The sequence below is a fragment of the Sus scrofa genome, chromosome 2, assembly GCF_054392235.1.
Source record: "Sus scrofa isolate SSC_HxYL_T2T_F1_AM1 chromosome 2, Sscrofa_HxYL_maternal_Yorkshire_Landrace_v2.0, whole genome shotgun sequence".
NCBI classification, from domain to species: Eukaryota; Metazoa; Chordata; class Mammalia; order Artiodactyla; family Suidae; genus Sus; species Sus scrofa.
The window spans coordinates 121477122-121490053 of NC_139384.1; the positions used below are offsets into that span (position 1 = coordinate 121477122).

At 33.8% G+C, this 12932-nt stretch overlaps 1 long non-coding RNA gene across 1 annotated transcript in view; it reads right to left on the reverse strand.

Moving 5' to 3' along the window:
• The window catches only part of LOC110259433 (uncharacterized), a 651590-nt gene extending 641017 nt beyond the window's left edge, over positions 1-10573 (reverse strand). Inside the window, exons 1-2 of the long non-coding RNA XR_014838476.1 lie at positions 10527-10573; positions 9559-9689 (exon numbers count right to left, since the gene is read on the reverse strand). This is a non-coding gene — a long non-coding RNA (uncharacterized LOC110259433). The remainder of the gene's footprint in view (positions 1-9558; positions 9690-10526) is intronic.
• Positions 10574-12932: the final 2359 nt, after the last annotated feature.

Here is a 12932-nt window from a genome sequence, read left to right on the forward strand (position 1 = left end):
GTTTAATGAGATTACATTCATTTTAGAATAAAATGTAGAATGTATTTCAAATTTTTAAAGAAAGTATTTCCTAAGAAGTAAAATTTTTAAACTTTTAAAAATACATATACTTGACTACAATAAAATAAATAATTTTGTTAATCTAAAAGTATATCAAAAGTTGAGAAAATAAGTACAATACTGCAACAATATGGCTGCAATATATAAAACCAGCAAAGAATATGTATCTAGAATATAAAAGTCTAAAACTCAAGTACAGAAATACCTAAAGTAAAATATTGATGAGATACAGCTAAAACTTATGAAAATGCAATTAACACAAGAGAAAATACAAATGAAAAATAAACTATCAAAGAAGTTTAAATTCACTAATATTAGGGAGTGGCAAAATAAGGTCACAAGTACCAACTTGATTGCAAAAAAATTAAAATTATGACAATAACAACAATTAACAATACTCATTCTATGCTGTGGGAATGTAAAACTGGGATCAAAATTTGGGGGGTAAATTAGCATATTTATAGTACATATATAGACACAAGACTTTATTGGTAGTTACTCTGTTTTCACAAATTTCTAATAATTTGTGTACCTGTGTAAAAAATCTCCATGAACCTACATTCAAAGTAGGTTTGCTTATAATATTAAGAAAATGGTGACAAGGCAATGCATATTGAGAGAACAAAGGACAAGTAGATAGATTAATATACAGAAATAATGAATGAATACCATGTGCATCATGATATTTTGTTTTTCAAAGATAATAGAAAGATGCGTGTATTTGCTCTATCATTTACTGTATGTTCTTCAATACCAGAAGGCAAAGCTTGAGGAATATTTAAGTGGGGTTACAACACATATTAGCATTAAACTTAGAATTTTTCATTGGAAGATTGTAAGGAATTGAAATGGGAATAACTTTCTCAGTATATGATTTATTCCTAGCTAATGCTGTTGCAATGTAACATCTAGAATCATCTTGAGAACTGTAACTCATCCAATATCGCCATAATTTGGGGAAAAAATAGTGTGAATATAAGACCCAGAAGACCTAGATCCTCTGCCCAATTCTGTCATTTACTAGATGTGTGATTTTGAGGCAAATCCTTTCTTTGCTTTGTCTCATTTTTTCCATTTATAAAATGAACTCTTAGAGGCCCTTCCTATTCTATAATAGAACTGTTTGCTGTTGAATTTAAGACACTTTTAGCCTTCAGAAGTTTCCCTTTTAGAAAGCATTTTCAGGGAAAGGAAGGTATGGATATGAGGCTTGTGTTCTCAACCCTTTGTTCCCTCTGGTGGGGTTTACTTTTCTCCTCTTGTGCAGAATATGAGAAAGAGAAACAAAGCAAAGTCTCAAGGAAGAAAGGCAGAGGAGAGCAACAAAGGAAAGTCCAGCAGGGAAGGGGTGGGCATCACAGTGATATTAGTGAAATAAAAGTTCTAGAATCAGGAGAGGTAGATTTGAATCCTGAATCTCTATACACAAAATTGCATGAACATAGGGAAGCTACTTAATTCTCAGAGCATCTCTTTTCTCACTCAACCAGTTGAGTCTAATAGATAGTATACTGAGATTATTGCAAAGATTACATGAATCATTAATGTAAGCTAGTTTGAACAAGGCATGTTTGGTTCCTACAGGTGACATATATATTTGGATGCCCTAAATAAAGGATTTTGACCACTTTTGTCCTGTCAGCCTCAGTAATCTGAATATTCTGCCTCTTTTCTTATGGGCACCAGACATCGAGAGAAAATTAAAAAGGACAACAGAGAAATATAGGAGTGATATCAATTACTAAGAATGAACAGAAAAATAGCATCTAGAATATGATGCTTTGTGGGGTAAAATAAATGTTAAAGAAAATAAAGTAAGCTTTTAAATACATATTAAAAGTAAGACAAACAACAGAAAAGAAGGAGTAGATTAGACCGGTACTTAAGACTAATATTTTATGCTATTAAATTATATAAATTAGAATAAAGCAATTCAACCCTTTATGTATTGGTTATATGAGAATGGTATTAATTATTATATTTTATTATAGAAGTAGTATCAGAGAGGATTGATAGTCAAGGTAGTTGAAAATTTAAGAAAGGATGCTGTACGTATCCATGTATGTGTATTTTATATATGCTCTGTGAAACTGCATAACAATAATATCTGAATCATGGATTTCTTTTGGTGTTTACATGAGATTATATATGAGAAACTTTTTAAAGAGTTTTAGCATTAGTTACAAAAAAAAAAAAAGAGAGAGAGAATCTTGAAATTCCCCATGAATCCCAGAAACCACAAGTAATTTATCCATAAATCTCAGGATAACTATAGTCTCCACTTCAGAAGTTCTAATAAGAACGAATGAATGATACACATATAAAGTATTGGGAATAAGCACTGGCACAGTAAAAATTTACTCATTATTATTTATTGTTACTTTTAAATATGACTTATAAACCATTCTTTCTAATTTCTGAGAAGTTATAAAGAATAATGAGGTATTTCATGTCAGCATGTGAGCTAACATTGCGATTTTTAAGAGAAAAAGATAATTTTGTTAAATATACATCAGTGAATCTGATGCTGACTTACAGACCAAATTATGGAAAATGTTTATGGACTCTATGTAATTGATATCATAAAAGTTACATAAGTTACATAACTATGTAATTCATATCAATTTTGACATCTCTAGGTTTTCATTAGCCTATAAAAGGCATGACACAGCTGTTCTTTTGAGTAGTGGTTCAAATGCAGCCTCTGAGGTCAAACTATGTGTGTTGAAGACTGCTTCCACTGCTTTCTCAAGGCATTGCCTCTAGAAAAACAAACTATTAATCCTTCAGTTTCACTACCTGTAATATCAAAGTAATGAAGATATCTACTAGGTTTCCCAACAGATTTAAAACAGAGCTTAGGGTATAAATACACAGGAAGTATTGGATTTTATTGTTACTCTTCAGAATTATTGTGAAACGTTTTAATAAGATTCCTCTAGATTTCTGTAGATCAGTTAGATGTGGTACTCACTTTTTAAATTTTAGTATTCTTAATTCCAATCTTTTGCTGCTAATTAATTGCACATTACTCTGAGATAGAACTCTTATTTTCCTTCTCATTTTCTCCCCTTCCATTTTTAGTGTGTCTATATATATGTATTGGTTTTTTCAATAGCTCCTCAAAAATCTAGTTTTAAACAAAGTTGGTCAGGTGGTCAGAAAAATGACTGGACAGATTATGAATCTGAAGACAAATCTCATTTCATTCATTAACCACTTAAATTTACAGTTAAGTCAAAACTTTAATTATTTTACTAGGATCACAGAACTTCAGAGTCTTAAATACCATTTAGAAACCTATCTTTATGAAATCCAAATAAAATTCTATATAATTTAAATTCCATGGTGTTTCGTCCCAGTATACCACTGGATAAAGTTGTCTTTGAAGAAAGGGGCAATAGCCCAGGTTCAAGCTGTTGATGTTATGGGTTGCTGCTAAGAAGAGTTTCTAATAAGTAAGATAATAATATAAATTATCATACAATTTGGAAAATTTGGAGACTGGGGAAATAACTCTAATAAAACATATGTAACTGTGGCTATCTTAAGTAAAGTAGGAGGTATGGTAACATTACTATTGTGTATTGAACACTACCAATAACAACTAATAGATTGATATAGTTATTTTAAAAGCCCAGAGGTAGCCTCTGCTTTCAGTTTTATCCATAAAATTATAGCCTCCTAAATAAATACTTATATTTTCCTCACTGTTATATTTACCTATTGGTGTCATGCTGTGTGTCTAAGACAAGAACCTTCTCTCAGAGGCAAATCAAAATTGCTATGTGTGAATTTTTAATTTTCCAGTTCCAAAGCTGAGAAGAACCAATAAAAGCATACAATCAATTTTAATTTAAATTGAAACCCACTGCTGTATTTACTGTAGATGGTGTTTCAGGGAACTGAATCTAATATAATTTCTTCACTTATCTAATCATATTGAAGGGATGTTTTGGCCAACCTGTTACAAGGAGAGTAAGTAATGAAACAGGAAGAGATGATGTTATGTTTTATGATGTTTCATATTGTTCTGTTACTATTTGATTGTAAGAAGTAGTGAGTCATTTGGATTAAACATGTCAGAGTATATAATGACTGCTGATAATAGTTGAAGTAAAATCTAGCCCTGTGTCTGTGAAAGGAAGCACAGAAAACTCAGGCAGGACTGTTACAAAGGCCCACAACTGTAATGCAGTGTTAAACTCTTGGGTGTAATTATACACAAAACTCACATAAACCACAGTGTAAAGTTCCCCTCTCCCCTCAGAGTTATGTGAAGCAGCTGTTCTATACAGAGGCTCTACCAGTTTCAGTAGGAAATCAGGAAAAATCTTAATCTTTTTTACTTATTTGATTTATGTCTATCCTAGAGCCTTTCAGAAAAAAAACTACTATACCTGGGGATATAAGAGGGGATCTAATCCAAAACTTCAAATGTTTTGAAACTTTACTAATGGAATGAATTTTTTCTATCATTTATAAAAAATGATAAAAATAATAGGTGATAGGTAACTGATAGTCTATAGGTAAGTAGATTGATTGACTGATAGAAGGGAACAAACCTAGAATAAAGAATGATAGTTCTGGGAGTTCCTGTTGTGGCACAGTGGTTAACGAATCCAACTAGGAACCAAGAGGTTGCAGGTTCGATCCCTGGCCTTGCTCAGTGGGTTAATGATCCGGCGTTGCTGAGAGCTGTGGTGTAGGTTGCAGATGTGGCTCGGATCCCACGTTGCTGTGGCTCTGACGTAGGCTGGCAGCTACAGCTCTGATTAGACCCCTAGCCTGGGAACCTCCCATATGCCACGGGAGCGGCCCAAGAAATGGCAAAAAGACACACAAAAAAAAAAAAGGAAAGAAAAAGAATGATAGTTCTCAGTGCTACCATAAGTGCTCACTGGACATGTAGTAGAAATAAAAAAGCATAGTTCAAAAAGCTAAATACAAAGTCAGAGATTCATAATTTGTTCCCTTCTCCTCCTCTTTCCTTCCTCTACATATAACTTAAACTGTAAATTTGATTGTTTTCTCACTAGGACTAACCAGTGATGCATATGAAACAGTTTTCTTAAAAAAAAAGTTATATTCATAAAATAGTACAGCCAAATATACAAGAGCAAAATTCTATGACATTTAACTTATTTGAAAAATAAACTTTAATTTAAAAAATGGGGACATTGGGCTTTAATTTACAATAGGCAGAGCTGTTTAACTACAAATTGACCTAGATATTAGATGGACTTATCTTACTTTAAAAAAAAAATAATTTGAGCCACTTAACACAAGCTTGATTCAAGATTGAGTATAGAGGGACTTCCCATTGTGATGCAGCAGAAATGAACCTGACTAGTATCCACAAGGACGCAGGTTCAATCCCTGGCCTTGCTCAGTGGGTGGGGGATCTGGTCTTTCCCTGAACTGTGGTGTAGTTTGCAGACATGACTAGGATATTGCATTGCTGTGGCTGTGGTGTAGGCCAGCAGCCATAGCTCCAATTCTACGCCTAGCTGGGGAACTTTCATATGCTGCAGGTACAGCCCTCTCTCATATATATATATATATATATATATATATATATATATACACACACACATATATATATATATACACACACATATATATATATATATAGAGAGAGAGAGAGAGAGAGAGAGAGAGCGAGAGAGAGTATAGAGCCATCGCAAGTGTTTCTATTCCATCTCTGAAGCTTATCCAGAAATTTTCTGGCATTTACATCTATCTCTGACATAGTTCTAATAGCTCTCAGCAGAGTTCTATCTTAGCAAAGACCTAAGGCAATCCAGTATAGAGAAGTTAAGTTCCACAGAGTCTGGAGGACACTAAGGCACTGAGGAATAAGAGGGTATGAAAGTATAAAGACAGCCAGGGGAGGCTGGGATAGTTGAGGGATTTATGTGTGTTTTGAATAGTTTTCCTATAAAGTATATTGTATTGTCGGTGCACTTTGTCTTGTTTTGATACATTTCTCTGAATGTTTTACTCTCAGGTAGGGTTTAAAAAAAAAAGTATTTAGGGGAGGGGAGTTCCTGTCCTGGCTCAGCAGAAACAAATCTGACTAGTATCCATGAAGAAGCAGTTTTGATCCCTGGCCTCTCTCTCAGTGGGTTAAGGATCTGGTGTAGCGATGAGCTGTGGTCTAAGTCACAGATGCGACTCAGATCTGGTGTTGCTGTGACTGTGGCATAGGCCAGCTGCTATAGATCTGATTTAACCCCCAGTCTGGGAACCTCCATATGCTGCGGGTGTGACCCTGAAAAGACATTAAGACAAACGAAAGTATTTAGGGGAATCTCTCATTCTATTCCATTCTCCAAGTCCTCTTAGGTAACTTGGGGGTAGAGTTGAGAAGTGGAAGCTGAGGAGTTATTTTTTTTTTCCATAAAGGATGAGAAAATAGATGTTTTAACTCAGCCCCTGTTACATTACTTTTGTAGATAGGAAGGTGCACTAAATGAGCTTCTGAATAAATGTTACAGCACAGATGAAGCTACAAATAATAAAGCTGAATTATTTTAAAAAGCCAAAAAAAAAATGGTGTACATACTATATAACACCAACTACTTAAAATTTTAAGAAGTATCATTTAATATGTAGTATCAGAAAGCAGATCTGTGGTTTCCTGGGGATAAGAAAGTGTTTAGGGAAAGTGAGAGGGAAGGATTACAAATGGGCAGGAAAAATTTGGGAGTGAGTATGTTAATTACAGTGACTGTTTTGTCCTTTTCACAAGCATATACATGTATCAAAATTAATCACATTGTAGTCTCTAAATATGTACAGTTTATTGCATGTCAATTTTATCTCAGTTAAGCTAATATTAGATACCCAAAAATAAGGAATTGAAAACAATCAGAATGATACTAGAAACATATAAAACAAAAACTTGGTATGCCTGACTTTTGAGGTATATTCAACAACCCATACTAGAAAACAAACTTGTTGATCTATTTTTTCAAACATTGTTTCCAGACTTTTTGTCATTTCATGGTCCCAGCAACTCCAAGATTTGTTTCTCCTAATATTATTAAAATACAGGTTATTTGGAATCAAAATATATTTAAAATAATGTTAAGAATACAGTGTAATTACTGTTTTTCAATTTCTATATGTCATGTTAACATTTTAATGGCTGGCTTAAACTAATTTAAATTTCTTAGATAAAATGATTAATTGTGGTTCACTTATTAATTTAGGATTTTGCCTTTACTTCTCTAACTCTTTAGCCTGCAAGGTATACTCAGACAGAAAAAGAGAACACCCCTTTATTTTTTATTGTGCTAGCTTAGAATTCTCTTCTGCCTGACTTTCCCTAAACACATCTGAAGACTATTTATAACTGGATTATCAGTCAATTTTTGATAACTTGAAAAATAAAAGTAACATTGAGTCAAAAATCAAACTTAACTTAGTTTTCCAATTTAGTATTAAAATTTCCTTCCATTGTCATGTGTGTGCTTTCTTATGAATGGTTTTTGAAGTGATATCTTGGAATTTTGTAGATAAACCTTCCTTTATCTCAACCTATGTTACGTCAGAAATCTTAAAGTCAAATCAACAACTCATCATAGGAGTGTGTGTGTGTGTGTGGGTGTGTCAGTATAATTTTAAATTTATACACTAGAGAATTTTGAATTTATAAGTAGTTGATGGCTGTTATTGTCCTTCTGATGGTTGCCACAAAGCCTAAAGGAATATTTGAATGATATTCTAAAAACTATGAAAGGTATTGACTTAGAAATTTAGGACTCATTAGTATTAAATGCCTCCTTGCTTACAGCAGTTTGGTTCTCTGACCAACAATACTGGTACTACAAGAGAAATTAGAAATGCAAATTTAGAGCTCTACTTTAGATCTAGGTCAAAAATCTGTTTTAATCAGTCATTCAGGTGATTCTGATTTGCAGTTTGAGAACCATTCTCCTAGAGGAACATCTTCACTGTCAACTTAAGTCTTGGGGAAAAAAAAAAAAAAAAGCTAAGAAAACAGTAGCTATCTGTGAAAACAACTAAGACTCTGATTCACTAGAGAAAACACACTCACATCAATGTACACATGTACACACCAACACACAAGATCTTCACAATTACCGAATACAGAGAATCTCTCTCATGTTTATTGCCACCAGCAGATTCAATTAGTTTCTCATTCAAAAAGTGAATTTAAACTGACATTTTTATAGATTAAACTTGAATAAGAATCCCTAGGCAACAATTCCAACACTTTAGCCTAAAATAATCCACCTCACTGGGAAGATAACTAAGCGATATAAAGTTCTTCTCAGTTAAAATACACAAAAAATAAACAAACAATAACAACAACAACAACCCTTAAACTTCTACCCCTTCAAATTTCAACAGTTCCTTTTCAACGAAGCATGGTAAAAATGCAGAACACGGAGGTGAAACAATTGAAACTCATATCAGAATAGATCAGCATGTTGCAGAGACTGAGAAAATGCTACAAGCTCCCAGCTGGGAAAACTTGTAATTGCAACCAGCCAGAACATTGATATAGAGATAGCAAAATTACTAACAAGGGAAAAAGAAAATTTAGGAGACAAATAGAGGAAGCGTTCTCCTATGTATGACAAGAACTCTAGTAAATATGACAAAGTGCTCGTCAAGAGCAGAATGTTGAACTGGCGTGAAGAAAATATAAAATTGATTACTACAATGACAAGCTACATAAAATGCCGTAATAACAGCACAGGAACTCATTTCAAATAAAAGTGAAATAAAAACACTCTCCCAAATTAAAGGGGAAAATGTGAACAAAACTAAACTTCTTGCTTTGGGCAATTTTGTAACCATTGTCAAAAGCAATCAAGACTAATGGTAACATTATCATAACGCAAGAATACATATGGCTCTAGGGATTTCTTCAACATATACATCTACAGCCCCAGCTCCTGTGACATTAGGAAAACAGCAATCTAGGAGCTAATACCCCATTACTGTAGAATTTGAACAAAGCTATGTGATAAAATTCATTTCTAAGCCAAGAAGTATCTCTTCCTTGATTCAGGCACATAAAAATACAGGGAGGCAGAAATATACTTCACTTAACATATTTGGAATTGCAACACTATGTTTATCGATGCCAACTCAAAAATTTATCACTGCATCTGTTTATTAGTGAAGTTTTGTTCTAAAGTCAGAGAATTAAAGGGATCAAGAAGACTCTAGATTTCATTTACAATGGTTATCCCAGAAAAGATGTTCAGCTGGAAAAAAAAAAAAAAAGAAAATGAAAAAGAAATGACAAGTGCTGTAAGTGATTGCTAAATAAATAAATGTCTGGTGAATATGAAGACTGCTGCTGTCCTTAGACCTGATTATTGCTTACTCTAACCAATCAGATTCTACTGGAAAAGATATCCTGGGCTGGAGGGCAGTCATGGTACCTTTTATTAACAATAGATATATAAAGCACTTTCCAAGTTACTGACAGTAGATGCATAGAATAATACTCACCTGGATCAGGTGAGTTAGTCCTCACTGGTGTAGATGGCTCCTAGGCTTCAAAATTCCCAATGGTCCCCAAACCAAAAACTTGAGCACTAGCCAAGAAGTGAATAACCAGAACTATGAAGATCCTGGCAACCCTGTAGAGAGAAGGCCTCTGTGAATTAAACAGTGCTCTCTGCTCTCCTATCTTTTATACTGGTGTTCATGTTACCCCTCACCCACATTTCTCCTTCACATAAAGTGATTGCCTTAGTTTGGTTTTGCTTTGGAGCAGCAATATTTTCCACCTTCCACAGGCATAAGAAAGTAGTCCACCACAGTGGATAGGCTAGTTTATATTTAAAAATACAAAACTCTAAATACAGGCTTATACATAGGCAATTAGAAGTTGTGAGGGTACAAAAAACCATCCTGTTATTGCTCACTACATATCACTTTGTAACATTTATTTTTTTTAACCATGCCCATGTGTTTACTTTTCAAATAAACTATTTTAAGATCACAATTATCTATTCAAAATTTTCTCAGTCTCATTTAATCTATGTGATTGAACATCGCTGTCATTAAAAAAATTTTGAGAAATAAACAATTTGGGGCAAAAAATTAAAAAAATATATAAAGTAAAATTCCTTACCAAAATAATTTTCTTAAAACAAAAATATATTTATAATAAAGTGTTCTATAAGATTCAATGTTTTTCAATTTTTCATTGCTACTTTTAACTCTCCTGTCTCTAAAATGAAAATATTTAGGTATTTTAGAAGAAAATATGGATGCCAGACTTCCTCCCATCCCTCTCAGTACTCAATGTCTCTTTTTTTTTCCTAGATTTTTATCTCCTTCCATATATCACCATTTCCTCAAACACATAGAAATAAGATATATATACACGTATATATATAAAGCCAGGACTATATTCTATTTTTCCTCTCATAGTTTTTACCTCCAACAACCTCAGTTCTTTCCCTTCTCACCTTCACAGGATGTAGTGAACCAGCCCGTAAAACACTGACCAGCTTAAACTGATTCTGCCTCCTTAAATAGGCTGTTGATTAATCAAATTGAAATGGCACCAGCTTAAACTGATTTTGCCGCCTTAAACAGATTGTTGATTAAACAAACCTGGAGTAATTTTACAGAGACAGCACTGCACATATGCAAGAAACCCATGACTCCAAGATAACCTTAGAATCAAGAACCTTCATAACTCAGAGAATAGAAATGTTGCCACTGGCACCATTGATGAAATGAGAAGTCCTTCAATAAGGAAAATCTGCCTTCCAGCAGCATAAGTAGCTTTTATTAATTGATTCAAGCATAACCAATCTGCCTCCAAGTTTGAAATTTCCTTAACTCTGTTTTTTTCCTGAAACCTGGACTGCAGAGACAGATTTGAGTTCTGCCTCCTAACTCTTTGCCAGTCAACCTCACAATAAAGATCTTTTTTTCTCAAAAGCCAGTGGCATTGGCTTCTATACACATCAGGTGTATGCCTTTGCTCTCTAACAACATATTTTGGAATACTTTCCTAAGCTTCGTCCATGCATCCTGACACTGTACTGCAATAATCTATGCAACCCTCTTCCACCCACTTTAACTGCTTTGTGTATTGTCAACTCCTGGACCTCAGAGGAAGATCCTATAAAATAGTAATGACAGCAGTGCATTGATTTAAATGCTAGTTCAATATATTAAAAAGGAATAGGAATTTCTGTTGTGGCTCAGCAGAAATGAATCTGACTAGGAACCATGAGGTTGCAGGTTCAATTGCTGGCCTCGCTCAGTAGGTTAAGGATCCCGCATTGCCGTGAGTTGTGGTGTAAGTTACAGATGTGGCTCGGATCTGGTGTTTCTGTGGCTGTGGCATAGGCTGGCGGCTACAGCTCAGATTCAACCCCTAGCCTGGGAACCTCCATATGCCACGGGTGCAGCCCTAAAAGAAAAAAAAAAAAAAAAAAAAAACAACTAACCACCATGCAATTATGTTAAATGTTAACATACAAGGATAAGAAAACCAAGGGAAATCTTTGAAAACAACTGAATTAATTGTCAGAGTCAAGGAAAAAAAAAAAACAAATAGCAGTTAAAGACTATTTAGAAAATGAAAATAGGAATATTAAAAAAACTCAGCCATTAAAAAAACAAATATGAAATCTTGCCATTTGGGGCAACTTGGATGGAAGGGTTGTATGCTAAGCAAAATAAGTCAGACAAAAAAGACACATATCTTATGATTTCATTCATATGTGGAATATAAAAACAAACCAACAAGAATATGTGAATAAACGAAAAAAAAAAAAAGAAGATAGTTGTGGTTACCAGAGAAATAATGGGGAGAGAATGAAATGGGTGATTGGGATCAAGTATATGATGCCAGACAGAAAAACTTTTTGGTGATGAACATGTTATAGTATACACAGAAGTAGAAATATAAAACTGTACACCTTAGATATAATTTTATAAACCATTGTTACATCAATAAAAAAATAATTTAAAAAAAGAATTGCACAGTTCTAATAGGCCCAGCAGGAGAGCATGTTTTGGTTTAATTCTATATTTTTGGAATTTGACTTAAAGATTGCTTCATAATACATCTGTGGGCATATCACTGTATGAGTTATCATTTATTTAAAGTCCCTAGGTACTGGGCATTTAATATGTACATGTATATAATATATAGGAATATACTTCAGGTAGGCAGGAAGGCCAAGGTTCTTAGGGGCTGAGGGCATCAAAAAGACTTACCTTGAGAGACCGACCTTTACTTTATCCTCACATAAGCACACAGGAATCTGTTGGTATTATTATCACTTATTTGAAGTAATGGACTGCAATAGATATATCCAGAGACTACAGAAGTTTCCAATGAATATGAATGACTTCCCCCTACTCCCCCAGGGGAGCACAGAGCCCTCACATCGTGAGAGAATCTGAAAGAGGGTGTCAGCCACAGCAGGACATGGCTGTGCAACATTGAAGGGGCGGAGGGTCTTTTCCTGTAGTCAAGGAGGACAAATGACCTAGAGTCTTGCTTTGTACAATTATCTTCATGTAATTACATTTGTATGCCTATGCATATATAGTGTATATATATATATATTTATATACAAAGGTATGTAGTAAACATGTATCCGTCTGTTCTATTTTATATATGGTACTGTAATTCTTTTGATTTATTTTTCCACATTCTCATAATTATTCCATTGGAATAAATTCCTGGATTTGAAGTAAGGATGTGGATGGGGATGGGTAAAGGGTATTGCATGCATTGTTTTTTGTGCTATGTATATTATCTTTCATTTATGTTTTATTAAGTATATCTTCTAAATTCTTTAAGCAGTTTGAATAAAAACATTTTCTCTGTATTTTTGGATTTATGT